The sequence below is a fragment of the Neoarius graeffei genome, chromosome 3 (assembly GCF_027579695.1).
Source record: "Neoarius graeffei isolate fNeoGra1 chromosome 3, fNeoGra1.pri, whole genome shotgun sequence".
Lineage (NCBI taxonomy): Eukaryota > Metazoa > Chordata > Actinopteri > Siluriformes > Ariidae > Neoarius > Neoarius graeffei.
Genome location: NC_083571.1, coordinates 3835577 through 3855308, shown reverse-complemented (window position 1 = coordinate 3855308; position 19732 = coordinate 3835577). Strand labels below are relative to the sequence as shown.

The following is a 19732-nucleotide window of genomic DNA, read 5'->3' as shown; positions in this document are numbered from 1 at the left end:
TTCTGAACTGAATGTTTTCTGGCTCTGCCTCTCAGATGTGTATAATTCCGGTATTGCCTTCACTGTAAAATGTCTGCGACCAGGCAACTCATATTTGGGATCGAGTGTGTTTTAGTAATTTTTGGAAGCCTGGTTTTTCCACTATACTAATTGGGATCATGTCTTCGGCAATGACGTTAGTGATTGCATCCGTTATAGCTCTCCATCTCTGACTCGTTTTCTCATATGGGGGGCTTGGGAGAACGAGGCCGCTATGGTCATTTGTTTAGCTCATGGGCAAGTAGTTCGGAGTTTAAGGCCAAGTTTACATTAGACCTTATCTGTCTCGTTTTCTTTGCGGATGCACTGTCCGTTTACATTAAAACGCCTGGAAACGCCAGGAAACGGGAATCCGCCAGGGTCCACGTATTCAATCCAGATCGTGTCTGGTCCGGTGCTGTGTAAACATTGAGATACGCGGATACACTGTGCTGAGCTCTAGCTGGCGTCGTCATTGGACAACGTCACTGTGACATCCACCTTCCTGATTCGCTGGCGTTGGTCATGTGACGCGACTGCTGAAAAACGGCGCGGACTTCCGCCTTGTATCACCTTTCATTAAAGAGTATAAAAGTATGAAAATACTGCAAATACTGATGCAAATACTGCCCATTGTGTAGTTATGATTGTCTTTAGGCTTGCCATCCTTCCACTTGCAAGTGGTAAGTGACTTGCGCACAGCGGCTCAGTCCCGAATCACTGCTCGTGCGCTTACCTCGCGCGCTCTGTGAGCTGCGCAGGGCCGGAGTGCGCACCCTCCAGAGGGCACTCGCTGTTCAGGGCGGAGTGATTTGGAGCGCAGCCGCTGAGGAGGAAGCGATGAGCCGCACTGACACATTTCTCAACTTACGTGCCGAATTAGTCATGTGATTAGCGTATCCGTGTATTGGCGTTGCTGTGTGCACGTGAATCGTGTACTGGCGTTGCTGTGTGCACGCTAATCGTTTTTAAAAACGTTAATCTGATGATCCGCTGATACGGTCTAATGTAAACCCCACCTAAGAGACTCTGCATACTGTACCGGGTGAGTTTTCAGGTGATGAAACATATTTGTCGTGCTGCTGCCTTTCGTGATGACAGGTTTTTTTGCACACTTTACAAACTGGCATTTGCTGTTCCACGTCCTCCTCGCGATATCCAAAAAAATGCCAGTTGACTGACCGCTTACTAGTTCTTTTAAGAAGTAATTTGTCGCTTACACAGTAGCCTACGCAACACCAGTGATTGCACGAACTGAGTCAGCGCTGTAAACCGGAACCAGGAAATCTTCCCGCCAGCAGTGTTGCCAGATATTGCTAACGTTTTCCAGCTCAAAATATGTTCAAAACTCGCCAAAATGCACTTAAAACCGCCCAATCTGGCAACACAACCGAAACTAGAAAATCTTCCCGGAAGTTCCTTTCAGCACCGAGATGTTGCCCGGGATTGGTTGGCGAGTGCATGACATTATTGTTTTCTTTAGCCTTAGGCAGCCTCTCACGTTACTGCCTGAGGGACAGGGAGAAAACCACCGGAAAAGGTTTTAAACAAACACGAAACAAATGCAAGTCGGAAGATGACCATAAAATACTCGATAGTTACGATATAATAATTTTATGTATCGCACACAGAATTTTCGCGATATATCGAGTATATTCAATATATCGCACAGCCCTACTTACACGTCTAATGAGGATTGTTATTTTCTTGTTTACAAGATGCCACATCTGAGTCGCTGACAAATCCTGAATTTCTGTAAAGATAACTGTCCAGAGATTTATAAGCACGCAGTGCTTCACCACTGAACAGCGAAGGAAAGTTAATGAGGTAATTATACACCAGGGTTTTCCACGAGGGGTTTTAGAGGTGCGGGCCGCCCCCCTTTCTGTGATTCCCGCCCCCGTTTAATTTCTGCCGCCCCTTTACAAAAGGAAGAGACGTCCCTTTGTTTTCTTTGTGACAGATAGCCTTTCTCTGTTGAAGTACCGACAAAGTACACTACAGACAAAAAGAAGTACATCACTGTGTTCAGGAGAGCCTTGTGGCGCTCAATGTGAAAGAATTTTGTGAATATCTCCTTCCATTTTTGTGTAAATCCCCGTTGTTTGGAGGGAGCGCTCTGAGGGAAAAGTGCGCTTTCTGTGTGATACTCTGCTCGCAGCGCGCGGGTGGGGATGCTCGCTCTCACACACACACACACAGGAGGGAGGGGCTGCTGCTCGCTCTCTCTCACACACACACACATAGATATACATAGAAGACTAGATGCCTCGTCCCCGTTGCCCGTCAACGAAGTCGAACGTCCACACATGGCGGCCATCTTACCTCAGACAGCTGGCTTACCCATTACATTGCGTTGGTAGCGATATGTACTTTTCAGATGACCGTAACTTCCTCAAATTTCAATCGATATTCAAACGGTTTGGTTTGTTATATAAAAAAAAACAAACGGAAGTATGTATTTATGATATTAATGATGAATAATCATTTTATGTTTTAAGAAAATACGCATAGCTTGGCAAAAATATTTCAGTATACTACAGACTGTAAGACAGGATGCATGCTGAAATTCTTCTGCTGTGAGAAGCCTAACACTGCATACTTACGGATAACTGCGGCCTTAGGACAAATAACCATACAATTTATTTCCAATTTTTAGTGAAAATATTTTTACATGTGATAGGGCCGTAGGGGAAGCTAAAGTTAAATAAACAGCTTACTCACTTCTGAAACTTCAGAAATACTTCATCCACCTCAAAAACCTAATGCACTCACATCATAGCATAATAACAAATGTAAACTCACATCACAGCATAATAACAAATGCACTGCCCGAGTAAGTAATAGTATAAAACAGTGACAGCAACTCACGGTAGTTTGTGACAAAAAAAGCATTTAATTAATCACATGTGGTTATACTTCCAAGGATAAAAAGATATCTTTACATTTACAAAAAGAACATTCAAAGCTGATTATCATGTCAAAGTCAATATATGTTAGCACAGAAGATTGAAATTTCATTTGACTATGCTCCAATGAGCAGTTAAAATAAAACTAAACATACTCAGGCTTTCGTCTAAACGGGGGAACAGGGGCGCTGCGCCCTCTTACTCTCGACGTGCGCCCCCTTACCGACTCCGTGAAAACATCCCAGCAACACTACGTGACAATGTGTCTGATCATCAAATACATTACAATTGCTCCAAAAATATTCCAATCATAGTAGATACACCGCCAGACGGTGCAAAAACAATCCGAATTGGCATTTTTCAGACTGAGGTGCCATGTTGTTTAGTTGTCGCGGCTGCTCTCGCAAGATTTGACATGGGTTACATACAAGGTCAGCTGACTTGTAGAGCGAGATTTCTCGAGACTGAATGACCTTTCACCCACCGGCGCAGGAGCTTTTGACAGAAGTAGTTCGCGAGTTGTTTTTGTTGACACTTGGGCATTTAAAGATGTCATCCCGCGGCACGAAGTGGAAGAAAGCCAGAGACTGTCTGGGGCAGAAGAAGATTACTTCTTTCTTTTTCAATCTTGAAAGACAATTTGTTACAATTTCCCTCTCAGATAGCCTCAGAATGTCCCATTGGAGCATTTTTCAAAGGCTTTGCATGGCGGGGGGGACAACCGGCACCATCTCCCCCCCCGCTTCGCTCCCTCGCCATGGTGAGTGCCCTCATACTAAATTTTTCTAGAAAAAAACCCGATACTGATATAAACATCTACAATTAAAACACACACAGACACACACATCATCTTGTCACCAAAGTCAGTACTTTGATTTCCTGTAAATCATAATGTGAGTGCTGGGCTGTGCTTGCGTAAGTCTTCATACCCCTTGTCTGTGGTAAGATGGCCGCCCTGTGCGGATGTTCTGGAATACGCGGTGAGGAATCTAGGCCATGTACACACGTAGCCGGGTATTTTTAAAACCGAACATTTCCCCCCCCTCTGTTTATAAAAATGTTTTATCCACACCACCTCGTCTTCGAAAAAAATCCCTTCCACACATAACCGAACATCAGCGTTTTCAATCACATTCATAAGCATTCCAAACCTGTAGATGGCATTATTTCCCCAAATCCTACCCCCTAATCACATCGCCTGTGCTCTTGGAGCAGTAGTTGGGCTTCTAAAATTAAACATGTAAATAGCACCTGCACAATAATTAACGCTTTCAAGGCACTCCTCCGATCCATTACTCTTTGTCCATGCTTAATCTGGCTTCTGCAGTAAACAAAGGTCGCACGTTTGACGTCAGGGCAGATTTGTTGTCATTTTTTTGGCGCAGATTGTGACGTGCTAAAATGCAAAACTCCGGTTATCTCTGTCTACACGAAAAGGCATACACGGAGTTTTCAAAAATCTTCACTTTGCCTGGAGTTTTTTTAAATATTCGTTTTTGATGTGTTTTCATGTGGATGACAGGCCAAAACGTAGAAAAATATCTTCAATTTAGCAGATACCCGGCTACATGTGGACGGGGTCCTAGTCTTCTATGTAAATCTATGCACACACACACACACACACACACACACACACACACACACACACACACACACACAGGAGGGAGGGGCTGCTGCTCACTCTCTCTCTCACACACACACACACACACACACACACAGGAGGGAGAGGCTGCTCTCTCTCTCTCTCTCTCACACATAGGAGGGAGGGGCTGCTGCTCTCTCTCTCTCACACACACAGGAGGGAGGGGCTGCTGCTCTCTCTCTCTCTCACACACAGGAGGGAGGGGCTGCTGCTCTCTCTCTCTCTCACACACACAGGAGGGAGGGGCTGCTGCTCGCTCTCTCTCTCACACACACACACACACACACAGGAGGGAGGGGCTGCTGCTCGCTCTCTCACACACACACAGGAGGGAGGGGCTGCTGCTCGCTCTCTCACACACACACACACACACACACACACACAGGAGGGAGGGGCTGCTGCTCGCTCTCTCACACACACACAGGAGGGAGGGGCTGCTGCTCGCTCTCTCACACACACACACACACACACACACAGGAGGGAGAGGCTGCTGCTCGCTCTCTCACACACACACACACACACACACACACACACACACACACACACACACACACACACACACAGGAGGGAGGGGCTGCTGCTCGCTCTCTCTCACACACACACACACACACACACACACAGGAGGGAGAGGCTGCTGCTCGCTCTCTCACACACACACACACACACACACACACACACACAGGAGGGAGAGGCTGCTGCTCGCTCTCTCACACACACACACACACACACACACACACACACACACAGGAGGGAGAGGCTGCTGCTCGCTCTCTCACACACACACACACACACACACACACACACACACACACACACACACACACACACAGGAGGGAGGGGCTGCTGCTCGCTCTCTCTCACACACACACACACACACACACACACACACACACACACACACACAGGAGGGAGGGGCTGCTGCTCTCTCTCTCTCTCTCTCTCTCACACACACACACACACACACACACACACACAGGAGGGAGGGGCTGCTGCTCGCTCTCTCTCACACACACACACACACACACACACACAGGAGGGAGGGGCTGCTGCTCGCTCTCTCTCACACACACACACACACACAGGAGGGAGGGGCTGCTGCTCGCTCTCTCTCACACACACACACACACACACACACACACACACACACACAGGAGGGAGGGGCTGCTGCTCGCTCTCTCTCACACACACACACACACACACACACACACACACACACACACACACACACACACACACACACACACAGGAGGGAGGGGCTGCTGCTCGCTCTCTCTCTCACACACACACACACACACACACACAGGAGGGAGGGGCTGCTGCTCGCTCTCTCTCTCTCTCTCTCTCTCTCACACACACACACACACACACACACACACAGGAGGGAGGGGCTGCTGAGCCACTGATCAACCTTTTTTTATGTCTGATATGTTGTAGATCGGAAAAGTAAAAGAAGCAAAAGTTTACTTAAGAAAGATGGCTCTCTTTTTATTTTTATTTTAAGTTATTATAACTTGTTCCTCAGGCACTCAATGTTAATAAACAGGCCTACATTTGAAATCTGTTGACCTCAGTTTTCATTCTTGCATTAGCTTTATGGAATTCAATTTATTAATTAATTTGCACTGAAGTGTGCAAATTAATTAATAAAATGAATTCAAGTGTAAGTGTGTAATGTTTGATGTATGATGTTTTGTACCAGTCAAATTGATTCCTCTATTCTAAATGATTACTATTTGAGAGTATGTTATGCAAATTTTATGCAAATGACATATGTAAATTTATGCACATTTGTTTCAAGGTCATCCGATTGACCCCCACCCCCCTATATTTTCAATCCATGGAGAACCATGTACACATCTGGGTATTCCACCTCTGGCAGTTCAATATCCACTGACACGGTCGTGAAAACTACGTCCGGTAATCGATAAGGGTCACTAATCTGTAGGTCGTTTATTTTAGACATATATTTAGTTATCTGTTCATTAGAAAAATGAGCTGTGTAGTCCATCAGTTGAAATTGATCCATTTTGTATACGAGTGCAACAATATTCAGCTGTGTTGTTGACCGACAAGATGGCGGCTGTTTACATTCCAGCCGGGATTCGGTCACGTGACTGCAAGAGGTCTATACTTGGTTGGGGCTCCTGTACCATGAATTACTGTATCAGTGCGGTGTGGCATGGAGGTGATCAGTCTGTGGCACTGCTGAGGTGTTATTGAAGCCCAGGTTGCTTTGATAGTGGCCTTCAGCGTATCTGTATTTTTGGGTCGGGTGTTTCTCATCTTTCTCTCGACAATACCCCATAGATTCTCTATGGGGTTCAGGTCAGGCAAGTTGGCTGGCCAATCAAACACAGTAATATCATGGTCAGAAAACCATTTGGTAGTAGTTTTGGCACTGTGGGTAGGTGCCAAGTCCTGCTGGAAAAGGAAATCAGCATCTCCAAAAAGCTCATCAGCAGATGGAAGCATGAAGTGCTCTAAAATCTCCTGGTAGATGGCTGTGTTGACTTTGGACTTGATAAAATACAGTGGACCAACACCAGCAGATGACATGGCACCCCAAATCATCACAGACTGTGGAAACTTCACACTGGGCTTCAAACACCTTGGATTCTGTGCCTCTCCACTCTTCCTCCAGACTCTAGAACCGTGATTTCCAAATTAAATGCAAAATGTACTTTCATCTGAAAAGAGGACTTTGGACCACTGAGCAACAGTCCATTTCTTTCTCTCCTTAGCCCAGATAAGACACTTCTGACATTGTCTCTGGCTCAGGAGTAGCTTGATATTAGGAATGCGAAAGTCGTATCCCCTTTCTTGAAGATGTCTGTTCGTGATGGGTCTTGATACACTGACACCAGCCTCAGTCCACTCCTTGTGAAGCTCTCCCAAGTTCTTGAATCAACTTTTCTTGACAATCCTCTCAAGACTGCAGCCATCCCTGTTGCTTGTGCACCTTTTCCAGCCACCTGTTTCAGGCTTACCCTCCTTGTGGAGGGCATCAGTGATCATCTTCTGGACAACAGTCAAGTCAGCAGTCTTCCCCATGATTGTGGTTGTGTGTACTGAACTAGACCGAGAGATACACTGTGTTCATACTGTTTTACTCAAACTCGAAATGAAATATTCTAATATTTTGAGATTTTTTTTATGTTTTTGTACTGTATGCCATACTGATTAAAATTAAAATAGAAAAATGCTTGAAACATTTTAAATGTGTAATGAGTCTATAATATATAACATTTTCACTTTCTTAAATAACTGATGGAAAATATTGAACTTTTTCACAACATTCTAATTTTTTTGAGATGCACTAGTATTATTAAAAGTCAAACGCGCTTGTTTCTGACTGAACATGACCCTGTTCCACACTAAACTCCTTCCTGTGAGAGAGCTGCGCGCGGGGACGAGAAAAACATCCATTTTAAACCCCGAGCTGAAGAAGAAAATATCGAATTCCTTCTCAAACTCCTTCAGCCCATCATTTCATAAATAAAACATAATATTAATAAATAACCAACATGAGGCTATCTACAGATACAGATCCGTTTTAGAAGCACCATAAAAAGCTCCTTCTTTTACTCGGTGTGTGTGTGTGTGTGTGTTCTCACCTGCTGTGAACCACCGATAATCCACAACAATCAACACTTCCTGGAGGAAAAAGAGTGCGCGTGCCACAGAAATGGCGCCAAAATTGAGCTAACCAATCAGCTCCAGCCTCTCTGCACCCCCTCCCTCCCACAATCCGGTACTGAACAGAACCGTCACGTGTTTTATTTTTTTTCGCGGTCCAAATCCTGCGCTCTGATTGGCTGGCGAGCGGGTCCGTATCCTACAGTACAGACTAGGGCTGCGTACCTAAACGTAACATCAGGTACCGGTACAGAGGTTTAGGTACAGGTCCGGACCTGTACCTGAACAATTTGACAAATTCTTCTGAACTTCTTCAATAATGACAGAAACATTAATAAACTGTTGACAACTTGTCATATCAAATATGAAAATAAGACAAAGTAATATAAAATGTGCAAATAACACAACACTAAATATTTACAGTATATACACAAGTAGAAATTCAAAGAACAGGCCCGTTTCAAGCTATTTGGGGGCCCTAGGCAAAGGGGGATCTGGGGCCCATAATTATCCCCCCCTCGACGAAAGTCCTTATGGCCGCCTACCCACTGAAGACTTAATAAATAAACATCACACATATTGTAATCTCATCTCATCTCATTATCTCTAGCCGCTTTATCCTTCTACAGGGTCGCAGGCAAGCTGGATCCTATCCCAGCTGACTACGGGCGAAAGGCGGGGTACACCCTGGACAAGTCGCCAGGTCATCACAGGGCTGACACATAGACACAGACAACCATTCACACTCACATTCACACCTACGCTCAATTTAGAGTCACCAGTTAACCTAACCTGCATGTCTTTGGACTGTGGGGGAAACCGGAGCACCCGGAGGAAACCCACGCGGACACGGGGAGAACATGCAAACTCTGCACAGAAAGGCCCTCGCCGGCCACGGGGCTCGAACCCGGACCTTCTTGCTGTGAGGCGACAGCGCTAACCACTACACCACCGTGCCGCCCCATATTGTAATCATTCTTACGATTTTTACTTAATAAATGAACTCTTTACATTATTATAAATAATTATCAAACCCAATTAAACACAAGAATAGACAAAATACACACACACACACACACACACACACACACACATATATAAATCAAATATGAAAATAAGACAAAGTAATATAAAATGTGCAAATAACACAACACTAAATATTTACAGTATATACACAAGTAGAAATAACTTCAAATGGTGATTAAATGATTACAAACATGAATAAGAATTTTAATAAGAACCAGCACACACAGAAAAGTGCAAAAGGTATAGCAAAACACATAAAAATTTAAGAATACACAACTAGAATCATGGGCAAAATCTGACTTGAGCTGCGGCGATATTACACCAATATGCTCCATTCCCAACGTTATAGTCCCAAACTAACTCTGACTATGACATTTTGATAAACACAATAAGTTAATCTGGGAGAAGTTGACAGTCTTTCACCTATTTGTGTGGCACATATTAGAATTTTTAGCCAGTCCTTGAAAGTTTGTAAGCCTGTTGTGCATGACAACGTTTACATCACTGTTATAAACACTGTCTACAAGATAACTACCATTAACGTAAGCTAGCTACCAAATTTGCTTGTCGACCCGCTTGGTATTAATGAGTGTGTACATTCTCACTTACCAGTGTCTTGTTTTTTTCTGTCTTCCTCTTCCCTTTTCTTCTTTCTCTTCTGGCTCCCTGAGGGGTAATTTCGCTTCATATTTGATTTTGTGTTTTTTTTGCCGCGGAGCTCTGCAACCACTTGACTGGACGGAGATGGGCATTGAGGGGTTGACAACAGACTGTCATTGCACTTTTCGGCCAAAGCATGTAGGGAGGCACTGTTGTGCATTAGGGGGCCCCCCTTGGAACTAGGGTATTTCAACAAGTGTCATTAGGCGCTGTGCTGCCGCGCTCAAAAAGTTGTCATTGCTATTGAATACATAACCAGTCGTTCGGCAGCGGGGCCCTTCGAGGGCTGGGGCCCTAGGCAATTGCCAAGTCTGCCTACCTTGTTGCAATGGGTCTGTCAAAGAAAACCGAACATAACTAGGTTTCCTACCTCACTTCTCAGTCACCCTCTCACTCTCACACTTAGTTAACTTGGGACAAATAGTCATAAGTTGTCTCACAGCGAGAAGTGATTACACTAGATTACTACAGACTACGCGCAGTCCGCGGCCTTTAACTCACGCGGCAAAATTACACAAAGCAGCAAAGGCTGCCAATGCCAGCAAAGGAAAAATGGCTGACCTGCTTTTGAGTCTTTTTGACCAATCAGAACGCTGGATCAGCCAAGCTCTCGCAATGTCTCGTGAGACTGTGGTGAGAGGATCTCAAATCAAAGATGGCTCTGATTTCAAGTTTCAGCGCGTCTTTTTCAGTGCTAAATTTTCGTCTTTGTGGTAGGATTTACGCATCTTCAGTCACAAAATAAGCAGATACTTGGTGTAAATTTATATCGGTACAGTACCGGTACTTCATGATCCGGTATTTTGGACCTGTACCGAATCGATTTTCACGGTACAGTACCGGTACACAGTACCGGTACGCAGCCCTAGTACAGACCCCGGTTACAGACCTCTGGCGACTCGCTCGTTCACAACAACAACAAACATGGTAGCGTTTTTTGTCAACATTTATCTTTTTTTTAGGGCTGTCAATCAATTAAAAAAATTAACTAATTAATCGCACAAATTTCTGTAATTAATCGCGATTAATCTATCAATACATTAATTGCATTTTTCTACTTAAGACTGAATATTTATGTAAAATGATCAAATTAATGTAGAGTAAACACAGAGAAAGTATATGTAAATTCAAAAACCATTTTAATGGCTTAAGGTGCACCTATGCACAGTGCAAATACAAAAAAGAATGAGCAAAGATATTGTTTCAAGTTCAGAACATTGAACATTTTTCACTCCATAGACATAATTTACTTAGTCCTTCTTTACACTCAGCCAGTTACTGAGGCAGACCAGTTTGTTTACGTTACGTCGCTCCTCGGTTTTACTCACAGTAAGTGCAAACGACTGCAGAGTCCAGTCTTGATCAATGAAATGCGCTGTGATGCCCAAATAATTATCGTTGCTGATAGACGTCCAATGGTCACCCGTGAGAGCGATGTGCTTTCCTTGCGCAAGCATGTTCATCCGCTGTGCCCTCTCATCCTCATACAAAGTGTGTATTCTTGACACGATGGTTCCTCTCGAGGGTAAATTATAAGAGGTATCTCCCGATGCAACACTAATTACTTCTCTCAGTCCATCATCCTCTACTGTGTTAACTGGGCAGCAGTTTTTAACTATCCAAGTAACCAAGGAATTGGTTAACTTTTCACTTACAGGTTTCGTTATTCGCCCACGAGTGCCACGCTCCTGTAGTGTCGACTGGTGAGGTCCAGTGGAGGTAATTTCAGCAGGGTGTTTTGGTTTGAGGTGATACGCTAAAGACGTGTTACTTCTGTGGTAATTAAATTCGGCTTTGCAAACTGTGCAAATTGCCTTAGTTTTGTCCAACGAGCCGTCGGGCAACTTTTTAAAATGAAACTGTCCCCCTAAAAGTTCGCCCTTATCCATCTTTCCGCCATAGACTCTCCTTTAGTTAGGATAGCTGTTTCTGCCCGGTTTTCCTGCACACGTAACCAAAGGTTATGGGTCAGCCGCCACCAGAAGTAAACAAAACCACGTTAATTGCATTAATTTTTTTTAATGCATTAAATGTTTAAAATTAATCACCAAAATTAACGTGTTAACTTTGACAGCACTACTTTTTTTTAATAAGATTTATTTATAAGATTATCAAAAATCTTCAAAATTTTTGCCAGCATTTCTCAGGAGAACAGCATTAATTTTACAGCATGGATAGCGATAACGACAGTGTTCACAGCGAAAGCGAGTTTTACTACCCTGGGGAAGAAGAAATAAAAGAAAACATTTCAGGAGGAAGCTAAAAACCTGTAGCTTGCTAACAGTTTGATCTCATTAGTTAATGAGGCCCATTTTGGACCATGTTATCCTCGTACATAATATTACGTTAGGTAAAAACTTTAAACCAGTACAATCTCTTCTTCAAAGTTTCACCAAATGGCTTTATTTATGCAATATAAAGGTCATAATACTGTATAACTTTGGTCAAGCAAAAACATGGCTGAATCCTGAATGACTCCTATTTGTATAAATAGGGGACTACATAGGCGGCAAAATATAGTTTTTTTCCTGCCATGGAAGTGCACTTGTATACCGAGGAGGAAGCAATTTGCATTACAGCCATGAATGAGGATTCAAAATGACGGCTCGCTTCGGCTCACCTCGGTTTTCCCTTTCGGGCGCTCTCATTTTCTATTAGAATTTGGTAAAGAAAAAAATAAATATATTATTTACCAGCTTAAAGCCTAGGTCACAACCGGACGTACGATTGTGTGCCTGAAAACTGCCACCATAATCCCCATGCCCAAATCCTCTGCCATCACAGGGTTGAATGATTATCGGCCTGTGGCCCTGACACCGGTGATTATGTAATGTATGGAGAGACTGGTGTTACAGCATGTCAAGGCCCATATTCCACCTGGCTTTGACCAACATCGGTTCGCCTACAGGTCCAACAGATCCACAGACGACGCCATCCCCATCGCCCTCCACGCCGCTCTCAGCCACGTTGAAAGTCCCAAAACATACATCAGGATGCTGTTTGTTGACTTCAGTTCGGCATTTAACTCCATCAGCCCCAGCCGACTGATCACCAAACTGCAGACACTGCAACCTGGAACCTCCCTCTGTCTGTGGATCAAGGACTTCCTGACTAACATACCCCAGCATGTCAGGATGGGCACCTCCACATCCTCCACCATCGTCCTCAATACCGGTGTTCCTCAGGGCTGTGTTCTGAGTCCAGTCTTGTACACGCTGTACACCCATGACTGTGTCGCCACCCATGGCTCCAACACCCTCATTAAATTTGCAGACGATACAACTATTGTTGGATTGATCAACAATGATGATGAGGCACCATACAGGGAGGAGTTCCGAGCACTGGCGGCCTGGTACAGTGACAACCACCTCAACCTCAACACCAAGAAGACAAAAGAACTCATCATTTACTTCTGGAAGACAAGGACCACACTACACTCAGGCCTGAGCATCAATGGGGAAGAAGTGGAGCGGGTCATAAACTTCAAGTTTCTTGGACTGCACATCTCAGAGGACCTGGGCTGGACTGTGAACACCACCCGCATTATTAAAAATGCCCAGCAGAGTCTCTTGTTCCTGAGAATGCTGAAGTTGAACAAACTCCCTCCACCTCTGCTGAAAAACTTTTATCGCTGCACAATAGAGAGTGTCCTGACATACGGATGTATGGTGTGGTATGCCAGCTGCACTGCATCCAAGAAGAAACAACTGCAGTGGGTCATCAAGACTGCTCAGTGGATCATCGGCTCCCCACTCCTGTGCCTAGAGGAGATCTACTCGAGCCGGCTCCTCCGACGGGCCACAAAGATCCAGGATGACCCCACCCACCCAGGACACTCTCTATTTTCCAACCTCCCCTCTGGCAGACTTAGAGTCATGAGAGCCCGCACCAACAGACTGAAGAACAGCTTCTTCCCCATGGCTGTGAAGAGACTGCTGCAGGAATCATGACACAGGTTGGTACAGGGGAAGTTATGGAGAGTGGAAAAGCATTGGAGACTAGATTTTCAAGGTCAGCTACTATTCCTGGAACAAGAGACAACCACTCATTCGTTCCAATCATGTCCAACCAGCTGCGGATCAGCAGGGTGTCAGGTAGTCCTAGCTTCATTGTGGATATGAGTGGGAATCGGTCACAAGTAATGCATAAAGCCCCTGTTAAATCAGCAGTCTCTCTGGCAGATACAATTCCTGGTAAATATGTTGTATGTTTGTATCACAGACAGTGGTGGATAGGCAACATTTGTGCATTATCAGAGGAGGAACAAGATGTACAAGTAACATTTATGCATCCTCATGGTCCCTCTCAGACTTACAGCTGGCCCAGGAGAGAGGTCCCTCTGGTGCATGTCATGAAAATCATTGATGCCCCACTTACATCAACTGGCAGGCAGTATAAACTTCCATCTGATGTGGAAAAGCAAATCAATACACTGTTTAAGCTCTTCGAATAAAGTATTTTTAAGGTTGCTATTTTTCCTACACTGTAGGTTTGTGATTGTATTGCAATATGTCTTAAAACAGCATTTCCATTTATCATAAAACATGCCGTACTTGATACCTTAATATTTATAGTTTGGTTTAGGCTACCAACCTCATATTTTGTGCATTTGCTAATCAAAACAAGCTCTTTCCAGTGGTATAATTGTTTTTATGGTAGTCCTTGTCATACATTTGCAATATGCATTTGAATTATAGGTGCAAAATGTTTTTTTTTTATTTTTAAAGCCTAATAAATAAGAAAGTTTTATTTCTTTTGAACACATACAGTACCTAGTTGCATAAAGAGTACTATAACATGAGTAATAAATAATAAAATTTGAAAGATCTGGTGTTCTTTAATGTGGAGATATGAGGGGTCAAAGTTGCTCCAAAGCACGATAGAAGACATTTTTTTATGACTTTCAGCAAGCCATAACTTGGCAAATATTGAACTGTGAACTTTCTATTATGGTATTTAAAGGCGTCTGGCATTGAAGAACAGTCCTTAAAAATTTCATGTATCTTGCATGAATAGTTTAAAAGTAATGACTTATGGAAGTTAGGTCCGTTTTCTGTAGCACGCTTTTCAACAGTGAAATTGGGGCCACGCCCCTTTTTTAAGCCCCTATATCTCAGGTACCCTATATGAAGGTACAAGCCTAAAATTTTGTACACTATTTATTGGGCACACTGACAATATTTCCAGAAAGTATGAAGCAAATCTGAGATGGTCAGTGGCGAGGCCTCTGGTGATTTCACATGGATTGACCCTATTATGACATTCATTACCCTTTTACCACTGCTGATATAACAAAACATATCAAAGATGTTATTTTTACAGTATGGCAAGACAGATGGGATAACTCTTAAACTGGTAGATTCTTCTACCAACTACCAAATATTGCAACGCATACCACAAATTCTGACAAAAACAGAAACAAACAAAGGAAAATTACAAGACTTAGATTTGGAAAATGTCTACTTAATGATACACTATTTCTTTAAAAAAAAACCTCCAATCAATGTACAACTTGTGGTGTAAAAGAAAATGTAAAACACTTGCTTCTAGATTGTATCAAATATCCAAACTTTCATGATAAAATTATTCAAAAAAATGATAAATAAACAATTATAAATTAATATTAAAAATTTAGGGCGGCACGGTGGTGTAGTGGTTAGCGCTGTCGCCTCACAGCAAGAAGGTCCTGGGTTCGAGCCCCGGGGCCGGCGAGGGCCTTTCTGTGTGGAGTTTGCATGTTCTCCCCGTGTCCGCGTGGGTTTCCTCCGGGTGCTCCGGTTTCCCCCACAGTCCAAAGACATGCAGGTTAGGTTAACTGGTGACTCTAAATTGACCGTAGGTGTGAATGTGAGTGTGAATGGTTGTCTGTGTCTGTGTGTCAGCCCTGTGATGACCTGGCGACTTGTCCAGGGTGTACCCCGCCTTTCGCCCGTAGTCAGCTGGGATAGGCTCCAGCTTGCCTGCGACCCTGTAGAAGGATAAAGCGGCTAGAGATAATGAGATGAGATGAGATTAAAAATTTACTGCTACATAAAGAATTTTATGAAGACATTTATAGGTTTATTATTGGAAAAGAAATAAACATTTAATTTTGGAAAAAAAGAAACTTGCATTTAATGTGTGTGTGCTTGGTCACAATACGAGAATTAGGAGTTCCAATACTTATAGGACACCAAATCACTTCGAGTGGGAGCGTCCCTAAAAGAAGCTCAAGTCAATACCATTTTTGTGACATTTATTTACATAATGTAGAATCTTACCTTTTTTGTTTCACAGAGACATCTGTCATGTCCACCATTTTATCAGGGGCATAGCTGGGGGGGGTCCTGGGGTGCCCGTGACCCCCCCTTTGTTGGACCATACATTTTTTCAATAGCCGCATAAGAATATTAGAAAAATGACCACTGTCATTTTTCTAACTTTTTTTTTTAAACTAGATTGTCACCTCAGCCTCATTAGGGTTTCTGTAACCTTGTATGGACTTCCTGTGGTTTGGGCGCGAAAACCCAGTCGGTCAGAGTGTGTGCGGGAGAGGCGGATGTACAGTGGCATGCAAAAGTTTGGGCACCCTTACTGAAAATGTCTGTTACTGTGAATAGTTAAGTGAGCAGAAGATGAACTGATCACCAAAAGACATAAAGGTAAAGACGACACGTTTCTTTTCAGCATTTTTTGCAGGATTTGTGTATTATTTTTGTTTTGTACAATTGGAGAGTGAAAAAAGAAAAGGAACATCATGCGAAAGTTTGGGCACCCCAATACATTTGAGTTCTCAGGCAACTTTTACCAAGGTTCCAGACCTTAATTAGCTTATTGAGCTGTGGCTTGTTCAAATTCTTCATTAGGAAAGGTCAGATGATGCAGATTTCAAAGCTGTATAAATTCTCTGACTCCTCAAACTTGTCCCTAAAATCAACAGCCATGGGCTCCTCTAAGCAACTCCCTCGCATTCTGAATAATAAAATAATTGATGCTCACAAAGCAGGAGAAGGCTACAAGAACATGGCAAAGTGTTTTCAGGTAGCTGTTTCCTCAGATTGTAATGTTATTAAGAAATGGCAGTTAACAGAAACAGTGGAGATCAAGGTGAGGTCTGAAAGATGAAGAAAACTTTCTGAAATAACTGCTCATTGGATTGCTAGAAAGGCAAATAAAAACCCCTGTTTGACTGCAAAAGACCTTCAGAAAGCTTTAGCAGACCCTGGAGTGGTGGTGCACTGTTCTACTGTGCAGCAACACCTGAACAAATATGACCTTCATGGGAGACTCATCAGAAGAAAACCTTTCCTGTGTCCTAGCCACAATTCAGCATCTGAAGTTTGCAAATGAACATCTAAATAAGCCTGATGCATTTTGGAAACAAGTCCTGTGGACTGATGAAATCAAAATAGAACTTTTTGGCCACAATGTACAAAGGTATGTTTGGAGAAAAAAGGGTGCCAAATTCCAGGAAAAGAACATCTCTCCAACTCTGAAGCATGGGTGTGGATCGATCATGCTTTGGGGTTGTGTTGCAGCCAGTGGCACAGGGCACATTTCATTGGTCAAGGGAAGCATGGATTTGAATAAATACCAGCAAATTCTGGAAGCAAACGTCACATCATCTGTAAAAAAGTTGAAGTTAAAAAGAGGATGGGTCCTACAATAAGATGATGATCCAAAACACACCTCAAAATCTACAATGGAATCCCTCAAGAGGCCCAAGCTGAAGGTTTTGCCCGGGCCCTCACAGTCCCCTGACCTAAAATTCATTGAAAATCTGTGGCTAGATCTCAAAAGAGCAGTGCATGCAAGACAGCCCAAGAAACTTGGAGAACTGGAAGCCTTTTGCAAGGACAAATGTGTGAAAATCCCCCAGGTAAGAACTGAAAGATTATTAGCTCACTACAAAAAGTGTTTACAAGTTGTGATACTTGCCAGGGGTGTTACTAGGTACTAACCATGCAGGAGGCCCAAACTTTTGCTTCGGGCCCTTTTCCTTTTTTGTCATTTTGAAAATGTAAAAGAAGAAAATAAAAAAATTGTTTTTGCTTAAAATATAAAGGGAATGAGTCATCTTTAACTTTATGCCTTTTGGAGATCATTTCATCTTCAACTTGCTTAACTGTTCACAGTAACAGCAGTTTTGACCAGGGGTGCCTAAACTTTTGCATACCACTGTAAGTGCAGATATGTTAAATAATACACAATGCAACATGAGCATAAAGTGCATGCAATGCACACAACAGGCAAACAGTCCGAAACAGCAGGCAAAGTTGTAATCGAGGAACCAGGCAGGAGGTCAATCGAGGCGCAGACAGCATATCAGAGGCAAAACTATACAAGATCAAGGGACGAGAAACAGGAGTTGAAAAACCAGGAGGTCAACAAGGACAGGGACAAAGGCTCAGTAAGGCACACTAGACACGGCATAATACTTTGCATCATCCTTGCATGGGCGCAGTCCTTAAATAGCCCAAACATAGTTCATTGATTAAAGACAGGTGTTCTTTGTTAACGGCACACGTGCCGGAGCTCGTTAGGCACGCACGCAGCCTGAGGCGCACCTTCAGGTGCACAAGACAAGGCACACAGGACTGAAACAGTTCTGTGCAAGTGCAACACGATCACACTAGAAAGCATAGTCAAGCTGCCAATGTAGCTGCAGTCTTTTTAGTTGCGAATTACAAGTATTTCCTCTTGTGTTAATAATTTGCCATGTCAAAACAAGCGAAACTTTCCTCCTCCTTTCAACGTGAAGAGAGGTAAGTGATTTATTATATATTTTTTCCATCAAAGTTGCATTTTGTGGCTTCGAAGCTAAGTTTTAGTGCCGTTTCTAGAACACAACATCAAGAAAATGTGGAAGAAACAACAATAATGGAAGAACCAGTTTCTAAGCTACCTAAAACTAGCAATGGTAATTATTTTTTGTTACATAATGTACTCAGGCTGCCAGTCAGTGTGTGACCCCCCCTTTGAAAAATCCTAGCTATGCCCCTGTTTATTAATTGGTACTTACGTTAGTCATCTCGCCTGTATAGATGAACCCGTCCCGTCACGTATGATAAATAAAGTTAGAAGAAAAACAAAATATATTGTTTAGTTGTGTTATTGTCAAAACATAGAACTTAACTATTATTTATTCATGTATTTTACAATTTCTTGCCTCTTCCTCTACTTCTACGTTTCTTCAGCTGACATTGTATACATTTCAAGTTCTTATCTTTATTGATCTGAGCTTCTGTTTTATGACCCACAATCAGTGAAAAGTGAAGCCACATTTTACATTCATTCCACATAAAATACAAATCTGAAACTTCTGGTAACTTACAACTACAGTAAAGCCTTTCTGGTTCTATATCTATCAGTTTTCCCAACAATTTTATGTGGGAACACACGGCTCGAAATTGGCGGTGGTCCGGTCGCCCAAGGCAACTTAATTTGTCATTTGGCAGGTAATTCCTGTCACTAGCCAGCCCGGCTGGCTAGTTGAAAATAAAAAATATATATGAAGTGAAGATTCAGACTAGGGCTGTGCGATATATCGAATATACTCAATATATCTCCGAAAATTGTGTGTGAGATACATAAAATTATTATCGTAACTATAGAGTATTTTATGGTCATCTGCCGACTTGCGTTTGTTTCATGTTTGTTGCGTTTGTTTAAAACATTTTCTGGTGGTTTTCTCCCTGTCCCTCAGGCAGTAACGTGAGAGGCTGCCTAAGGGTAAAAAAAACAATAATGTCACACACTCGCCAACCGATGCCGGGCGACATCTCGGTGCTGAAAGGAACCTGCGGGAAGATTTTCTAGTTTCGGTTTACAGCGCTGACTCAGTTTGTGCAATCGCTGGTGT

At 43.1% G+C, this 19732-nt stretch overlaps 1 protein-coding gene across 1 annotated transcript in view; it reads right to left on the bottom strand.

Annotated features, from left to right (window-relative positions):
* LOC132883090 (uncharacterized) overlaps positions 1-8238 on the bottom strand; it is a 40212-nt gene extending 31974 nt beyond the window's left edge. Inside the window, exon 1 of the mRNA XM_060916276.1 lies at positions 8184-8238. The gene's annotated coding sequence lies outside the window, so the exon portion shown is untranslated. The remainder of the gene's footprint in view (positions 1-8183) is intronic.
* Positions 8239-19732: the final 11494 nt, after the last annotated feature.